Source organism: Triticum dicoccoides, chromosome 4B, assembly GCF_002162155.2.
Source record: "Triticum dicoccoides isolate Atlit2015 ecotype Zavitan chromosome 4B, WEW_v2.0, whole genome shotgun sequence".
Taxonomy (NCBI): domain Eukaryota; kingdom Viridiplantae; phylum Streptophyta; class Magnoliopsida; order Poales; family Poaceae; genus Triticum; species Triticum dicoccoides.
In genome coordinates this window covers 346,022,981-346,032,302 of record NC_041387.1, presented here as the reverse complement: position 1 = coordinate 346,032,302, position 9,322 = coordinate 346,022,981, and the positions used below count along the sequence as shown (strand labels likewise).

Genomic DNA, 9,322 nt, shown 5'->3' with positions numbered 1-9,322 from the left:
CCACACCGCCCCAGGCCCGCCGCTGCCGCCCCAGGCCACCCCGCGCCCCTCCTCCACCGGCCACCTCCTCCACCAGCCCAGGTGAGCTCTACCTCCTCTGTTTTTCCTGTAGTGATGGCCTTATTTGAAAAAGGTGATCAACATAAGAGTTGTTCGTCTCGTCGGGGTGCACAAGTTTGATATTTGGTCCATCTTGATAGGAGATCATATGCAAGCTCGATGGCCCACGCAAGGAGGAAGACAGAAGTTGGGCCAGATTTAGACTGAATCCTGGTTGGAATACAACTAGGACTCTAGGACGTGAATTGATGCAATTTTGTGTAAGGAAAGCCTACATGAATCCTTTACTTGTACGGGAAGTCTAGACGCCTCTTATATATGTTGGGGGTGATGCCCGATTAGACAACACACAATCGAACAAATCAGTATACTACTTTTCTAGTTTAAGTTTTATCTCTCCACCGTTTTCTCTCTCGTTGTTCGCTGTTCTTCATGTTTGAGAGTTGCGAATCCCGAGGCTCCAGGGGTGAGCGAATCGACCTAGGGCAGCCCATAGCCGCCGCACTCCCTGACGGGGTCCCTCCCGGGGGTGTGGGGTTTGGGTCTGCAAAAGCACCCGCCGACTGTCTTGCATATCACGCTGTCGGTCGGGTCTCCTTCGATGTGAGCTGCGGTGCATCACCCCCGGCGTCGAGGATACACGTGACGTGTTCGTGTGTCAACACTTTTCATTTGCCTCTTGAGTTCGAACAGAAAGCATATTGGGCAATTAAAGTACTCAACTATGATTTCAAACTTGCCGGTGAAAAGAGGTTATTTGATATTAGCTCACTAGATGAATGGAGAACCCAAGCGTATGAAAATGCCAAGTTATTAAAGAAAAAGTAAAAACATGGCATGATAAGAGAATCCAGAAGCATGAGTTTACAGTTGGAGAATATATTCGTTTGTACAACTCTCCTTTCAGATTCTTCGCATGCAAACTCTCTCCATATGGGAAGGACCATACGTTACTGAGGAGGTTTATCGATCTGGAGCCATCAAAATAAATAATGCCGAAGGTACTAACCCAAAGGTTGTCAACAGGCAAAGAATAAAACATTATATCTCAGGTAGGACCATTAATGTTGAAAGTAATATTATCCAAACCATGACACCGGAAGAACACATAAAGGAAACCTTCTGGAATACTCCAGAATCATTAAAAAAGAGGAGGTACGTGATACGGTAAGTAAACGGACTCCGAAAAATCCAAAAAATATCTTTTTGTCAGTTTTGCAATATATTAAAAATTGGGAAAATTAGAAACAACGAAGAAGACATCCCTGGTGGGCACAAGACACCAGGATGCGCCTGGCAAGCCAGACGCGCCCAGGTGGGTTGTGCCCACCTCGGGTACCTTCAGGACTCCGTTTTTCTTCCGTTTGCTTGTTTCCCAAGATAAAAACTCTTTATATACCGCCCCGAACCTATTGACTGCACATAGGACAAGGGTCGTGTTCTCCGTCTCCTCCGGTTGCTTCGCCTCTCGGATCCTCCGCTCTTTCCCCTCGGCAGCTACACCAATCACAACACAACATCAGGGATAAGGAAAAAAATGCATGCGTCTAATGAAAGCGACATTTCCATCAGTTCTACTAATTTGTCACCAACTTCCTGGAAATATGAGATAATTGAAGGAAATACAAATATAGGCTATCCTAGGCGGCAAAGTGTTTGGCATGCCATCATTTGATACTAGTTGGCACAAGCCATTTATTTTAACTGGGTTATTTGCGTATCAAGGCATTTTTTGTATAGCTATAGGTTTTATATAGCATTTATTAGGACCGAGCAGAACATACCTTAAACGCAGCAACACCGATCAACAGCAGGAACAAACCACACAGATACATGCTATTTCCTTGATCACAGTAGCCAACCTTCACAGCACCTGGAAGAGAAACATTAAAATATGGGTCCATAAATCAACATGGGTTTACGGCCTATATGCATCCACACACACTCGTCAGAAAAGTAGAGATAACTAATTAGTAATTGCTCCTCTGAACTTCTGTAGAACATAACAAACAAGAGCTTCTCTTAACTAATTAGTAATTGATCAAGTAGAACCTAACACCAACTCATAATATGTCAAGTACAGAAGCAATTCCTTTGAACAAAACACATAAGAAAAAAGAGCAAAAGAAAAGAAAGCGTAAGTCTATCGATGATCCAACACTGACATATGTTTTTGTCACTAAATCTGCTGCAACACACTAATATGCAAGAACAGCAGATGCACAAAGCCATCTCATACCAAGTGAAGATAATATGACAAGTAGGGAGCAACCAGCGGTGCTACACATGCAGCAAGCTTTGCCCGTCTGCATAACAGAATATACTTCGTCATTTATATGTCTTAGCATAGTATAATACTGCACATACAGCAAAAAAACAAGCACCACGAACCTCCTGGATAAACAACAGAAACAACCAAGAAGCACTCAGTTTTCAATTCATCAAAGGACTAAAAATATAAAACTTTGCATGCAGAAAAATTGACTCCCATGCATTGCAAAACTAACCAAATTCTGAATCCATTTACAGGTGAGGAACACAAAAAAATTCCTAGTAAAGTATACTACTGAAATAAGTGCTTTGAAACATAGAATTTTGGAGCTGCACAAAAGATGCAGCTGAAGAGGACACCCCTAAATGAAAACATCAAGCTAAAAAATTAAGCTAGCAAACCAGTCTGACCTATTAGATATCCCACATGGACAGTAGCACCTAAATATTGAGGCAACAAAATTGACAAAAAAAATACCCATATATGAACATCACAATCTGTGGGCATTAACTAAACACAAATTAAACCTAAAAGAAGAAGTCAAATGATAAATCTTCTACAACATTAACACATGGGATTGTGTTCAACGAGAGAAATATCACCTTGTTCTTCTTCACCAAATTCTTCTGCTGGATTATTCCTCCTCTTATTTCTCAGATCGTCAGACATTGAATCAGAGGATGGAGCGCCTAACGGAGCAGAGCAGGGAAAATCTTTAGGTCTAGTAAAACATTAGCCAAGCGAGTACACAAATTCTTGTCCATTACCTTAAGGAATATGAGATCCAAAAATAATACATTGCGATAAGGTGACCATTATGACAATGTCCATGGACCTGCAAGCACCATTGAGTACAATCACAGAAGAAAATCAAAAATACATTACAAAACAACAGGAGATCATCATCATAATACCCTTAATCTAAGAGAATAAATGAATAATAATCAAGAAATAATGGAAGGAGAACAGAACTATAAAGCTTTTATTAATCGATGAGTTGCCTGGTTCACTTCCAAATATAAATATGCAGAAATTGAAGGAGGTGGACACCGATCAATTTGACATGCTGCTGTCTGCCAAACTAAGAGACACAACCAGCCAATGTATTTTTAGCTCCACAACACCAATCTGATTGTAAGCTGATCAAGAAGAAAGAATAGACAATATAAATCATGCCCCTATTATCCTAACCGAGGGCAGCCGACAAGCGGGACCAGGAGCAGCACCGGCCCACCTTTCATTGCGAGACCACAAGCTCGGGCGCACAAGCTGGGTGCGCATGTGTCGGCCAACCTCTTCATGGCTTCCCACGACGTGCATGACACGGTCAGCGTGCGACATGACGTGCGACGTGGCAGGAACAGGCTCACCCAACGAAATCCAACCCAGCCAATGGAGGCCTGAGCTGAGCCCACTAGTCATAGTACGCCACGAAAGAACATCAGGTAAAAAATGCAGTAAAATCTAACGTCCGGTAGAGCAGCGTTGCCCCGACTTGTGTGGATCGAACCGGTAGAATCGAATGGAAATCGAGGGAGCTTCAGGTGAGCGGGTCGCCCAGCCACAGAGTATTCATCAAAATTCAGTATAAAAAAGGACTACTCATGAGTAGAAAGATCATTGTCGCAATTTGGAATGACATGTTCTAGTAGGAATCCTAGATATACAAAGAGAGTATTAGTTCAGCAGAATCAATATCATTATTCAACAAACTATCAACCATTACACAATATCTCAAGTATTTATAGTGTAGCCACCAAACAAAGTGGTAATCAAGGCAACATCAATCTAACAACAATGGCTGACATATGATGTTTTAGTCCTTCCGGTTTACTAATTCAGAGGAACTGTAACAAAAATCGCTCTTTGGTCAATAGCATCAACTGATTCTTTGAACTCTAAATTCCACTCTTAGCTAAAATTATTCTTCCTCTCTTCTATGTCACATCTGCACACGTCAAGTTTAAAAATCCATATAATAGCAAAGTAAAATGCGTGTGAGGAAGAAATTAAGAGAGGGAGAGAAAGAGTGGAGCACCTAGTTTGCCGCCGGCTTGCATCGCTCGAGCCACCTGCAACAGGCACCTCCAGATCCACGAGGCAGCCATGGGAGGAGGGATGAGCTCCTGGTTCCTCTCGCCTTCCCACACCGCCTGTTCACCTCGACCTCCTTGCCTAATGGGGGGGTGTGGAGGCAGAGGTGGCGCCTCTCATGGTGCAGAGGAGGTGACGACGCGGTGGTGCAACAAGTCGACCTGCCGGCCGCCGACAGGTGCGCGAGGCCTCACCCTGCCCCTTCCCCATGCTAGGATCGCTCACCTTCTCCTTCCCTGCTGTTGCTTGCCTTCCTTGCCGGCCTCCTCCTTCCCTTGTCGTCCGCACCCTACACCTCCCCTACATCCCCACCCTCACTGCGAAGATGACCTACTTCCGATCTGGATCGACGGTGACATGGAAGTGCACAGGAGGAGGCGAGCAGAGGAGAAGGCTGGCGGTGGGATCGACGGCGACATGATAGAGGAGAGGAGGAGGCGAGTGGAGAGACAAGGTCGGCCGACGGCTGCTGGCAAGGAGAGGATGGTGGGGATCGAGGGAGGGGTGCGGCGGCTCGTGGGGATCGAGGGGAAAGAGAAAGAGGGCTAGGGTTCATTTGGCGGCTGGGGTGGGAGTGGGGCAAGATGCGGGTGATTTTGTGCGGGCGTACTGAGCTGATTGGGCAAAACCATCTGCACCTGCAAATGGGCAACCCAGCCAACCAACGTGCAGCACGAGCCCACCAGTCATTAGACAACGAAAACGACCACAAGGCTAAAATTGATTTTAACTGCTGTGAAGATCCAACGGCTCAGGCGCGCCAGAAAGGCATATCAGACGGCCGACGAAGCTTGCAATCGGGGGAGCGTTCTGGACGTGAGTTCTCTAGCTTCTGTTTTGTTTTAAATATCTTCCAAATCTTGTACTTCTGGCTCAAGAAAGTTTTTATCGCCGATCTGATCAAAAAACAATGAATTTGCCAATTCTTCTTCATCCGACGATTTGCATATCCTTGAACCCTAGGAGAGCGCCCTCCAAGAACTCAACACCACCGTGCGAGAGCCCCAGGGCGGGCGCCAACTGTCATGGAAACGTCACGACAGATGTTCTAGTGTGAGGACTTAGTCGTGGGGCCAACGCTTCCATGTGGTAGCTTGAGAGGGGTTGATCGGGACGAGAGACGCAAGGCGGATCAACACACAAGACAAGGATTTAGACAGCTTCGGGCCTCGGGAAGCATCATCCAGTAATAGCCCTACATGCTGTTTGTGGCTAGATCAAATTATGCTCATGAGGGAGACTTCGCATAACCGACTCTCCTCTAGTTGTGTCTAGCCTTAACGATTATTTTCCTGCCCTCCCCTCTTGTGGTGCCCCGCCCCTCCTTATACAAGTTGGAGGGGCGGGTTACATGTAGAGTCAAACTCGGATTAGGACTTAACCTATTTTGATGTCTTACCATGGGCTTCTCACCATGGGCTTCTTAACGTCTTGGGCTTCTTAACGTAAGCCGGCTTACAATCCAGCTTACCATCTGGCTTAACTATCTGGCTTAACTGTCTGGCTTAATTGTCTGCCAGCTTAACTGTCTGGCTTAACTGTCTGGCGGCTTAACTGTTTAGCTTAACTGTCTGGCTTAACTGTCTATCCGCTTAACTGTCCGTTGGGTCACCAATGAAACACCAAGTCCCAGCCGGGTCGTATCTCCGGCCGAAGTCATACCGCGGGGTATATCCCCAACATCACGCATTGTTCCTTTAAGTCCTTGTAGCTTGCTACGACTTGGGTTCATACGTTGCTGATCGACACGTTTGTTGTTGGGTCATGTATGCCTGTCCCTGTAAGTTAGCACCACCTTGGGTTTATGACTAGTCATGTCAGTTGGCGTGTCTGAATAAGAAAGAGTTGGGCGATGGTTTTAGAAAACCCGAAACTAGCCATGCCCTAAAGAAAGTGAATTCCAATCTACGTGAATCACGGGTTCTTTTTCATATGGATGCTAGAGACACTATCATATATGTGAGCCAAAAGGCTCAAACCGTCCCGGGCCAGGTAAGGTGGCACCCATGGGAATACCGTGCGTGAGGCCGGAAAGTGATATGGTGTGTTACATGCTAGATCGATGTGACTTAGGACCGGGTCCTGATAGAGACCAAGGTTATCAAACCACTATCAGAACCACACAACACTACGTAAACGGTATTTGCACACAAAGAACAAATACTTGCAACCCGACGTGTTAAAAGGATTGTCAATCCCTTTCGGGTAACTGTGCCAAAAATTGTCAAGTTGACAGGATAAAATTGTAGTAGATTGATAATTGTAAATAAAAGCAAGTAAAATTCAGCAAGGTGGTTTTGGGTTTTTGGATTAATAGATCTAAAAATAAAAGCGAATAAAAATAGATCTCGAAGGCAAATATGATAAAGAAGAGACCCGGGGGGCGTAGATTTCACTAGTGGATTCTCTCAAGAAAAATAGCATACGGTGGGTAAGCAAATCACTGTTGGGCAATTGATAGAACTTCAAATAATCATGACGATATCCAGGCAATGATCATTATATAGGCATCACGTCCAATATTAGTAGACCGACTCCTGCCTGCATCTACTACTATTACTCCACACATCGACCGCAGTCCAACACACATCTAGTGTGTTAAGGCATGGAAAGCCGGAGTAACGCAATAAGAATGATGACGTGATGTAGACAAGATCTGTTCATGTAGGATAGACCTCATCTTATTATCCTTAATGGCAACGATACATATGTGTCGGTTCCCCTTCTGTCACTGGAATTAAGCACCGTAAGATCGAACCCATACAAAGCTATTATTCCCATGGCAAGTAAATTTTATCTACTTGGCCTAACTAAACCAAAGATTCGAAGAAGAAATATGAGGCTATAAGTAATAATGCATATAAGAGATCAAAAGACTCAAATAACTTTCACGGATAAAAACATAGATCTGATCATAAACTCAAAGTTCATCGGATCCCAACAAACACACCGCAAAAAAGATTTACATCAAATAGATATCCAAGAGACCATTGTATTGAGAATCAGAAGAGAGAGAGAGGAAGCCATCTAGCTACTAACTACGGTCCCGTAGGTCTACAATGAACTAGTCACGCATCATCGAAGAGGCCCAACCCATGCCCCACTCATCTCCCTCTTTGCTAACGGAGCAGAGGGGGATCATGGCGGCCATCCGGCCATGGCCGCGCCCCTAGGTAACGTGTCGGCCATCCCCGGCCCCACGATCACTTTAGGCGGAGCCCCCGACCCATCTCGACCGAACCCTAGCTATGTTACCCATTCCCCATGCGCCCCCACACTCTCTCATCTGAGCCTTGCCATCGTCGTCTTCATGGCCGGTGATCCCCCTGCCTCAAGCTACTGTCCTGGAGCCGCTCTGACCTCCTCTCCATCGTCCATGAGCACCAACACATTGCCAACCCGCTGCATCACCATCGTTGCGTCGTTCATCTCCGTCTCGATCGTCGTCGTTGCTGTGGGTAGCCGCTGCCCCGACCAGATATCCACCACTAGCGCCTCCCTGACCTCACGTGCTCACCATCGGCTCCTGCGGTGAGCCCTCCATCGATTCCCTCATTTCCTCTATTCAACTTGGCGCCGTAGACTCGCGCCCGACTATCGCTACCATGGCCAGACCTCTGTATCTCCGCCGTGGGCGTACTTGCTCACTCCTCGTCCTACCTCTGCGACCTATACGCTGCGCCACCCGCCTCTGCTCGCCCATGCCACACGCTTGCCCGGCCGCCTCGCCCCCCCTACCGCTAGCTCCGGCACCGCCTCCTAGCTCACCTCACCGTGCTGGATGCGCCGGCGCCGGTCTGCTCTCCTTCTGCTCACCCGCCGGCCCCGCTGCTTCCTACCGCTCGCGCCCTGCGCCTGGCCTCACCCGGCTCACCGTTGCTCATATTGGCCGCCTGCGGCTGCCCGCGCAGCTGCTGCCTCCCGATATGGCCGCCCACTGCTAAAGCCACTGGTTTAGCCACCGGCGCCTCTGGTTACACTCATGCAAGCCTAGCAAGTGGTCGGTTAACTCCCCACTAACGCCCCTAATTTACCCCTAGGCCAAATGATAGGTGGGGCCCAGTTTTGATTAGTCTAAAGTGTTAATTACATAATAGTACTACTAGTCATTGACATGTGGGCCCCCATGACCCTGTTGACTTGTCAGCTGGTCTGTTGACCGCTGATGTAGTGATGATGCCATGGTGACGTCATTTCCCCTTTTTATGTTGATTTAAATAAGTGAAATAACTACAGAAAATTAATAGAACTTCTAAAATTATTATAACATTATTTGTAACTCGGATGAAAATACTTTCTACATGAAAGTTGATCAGAATTTTGAGACAATTCCGGATTCGCGTACCGTTCGTCCACCGCGCATCCCTAGCATAGCAAACATTGAACCGCCCCCCTCCGGTTCCTTTGTCCAAAAATGCCTAACTCCGAGAAAACATTCCCGGATGTTTTTCCCCTTCGCCGGTATCACCTAGCACTGCGTTAGGGCACCCCTAGCACTGCTTATTGTCTTGTCATGCATAGTATTCCACTTGCTTGCTATGTATTCATTGTTTCTTCCCCTTCTTCTCTCCGGTAGACTCCGAGACCGCTGCTGATGCCACTATGATCGGCTAGGTGACCTAAGACCCTTCTTCCCTTTCAGCAGAGCTTCCAGGCACACCCCCCTATGATCATCCCAATATCGCCCATTCCATTCTGATGTCTACTACGCAACCTTCTTCTTGTGGATGTTGTTGGGCCTCCAAGTGCAGAGGTTTGTAGGATTGTAGCAAATTTCCCTCAAGTGGATGACCTACGGTTTATCAATCCGTGGGAGGAGTAGGATGAAGATGGTCTCTTTGAAACAACCCTGCAACCAAATAACAAAGAGTCTCTTGTGTCCCCAACACACCCAAT

At 46.7% G+C, this 9,322-nt stretch overlaps 1 long non-coding RNA gene across 1 annotated transcript; it reads right to left on the bottom strand.

Moving 5' to 3' along the window:
* Window positions 1–1,089: 1,089 nt before the first annotated feature.
* LOC119296118 lies at window positions 1,090–5,006 on the bottom strand. The gene is made up of 6 exons (XR_005144861.1): window positions 4,371–5,006; window positions 3,100–3,167; window positions 2,935–3,021; window positions 2,300–2,366; window positions 1,845–1,933; window positions 1,090–1,557 (listed from the first exon to the last, which is right to left on the bottom strand). It is a non-coding gene; the product is annotated as an uncharacterized LOC119296118 (long non-coding RNA).
* Between the last annotated feature and the right edge of the window lie 4,316 nt (window positions 5,007–9,322).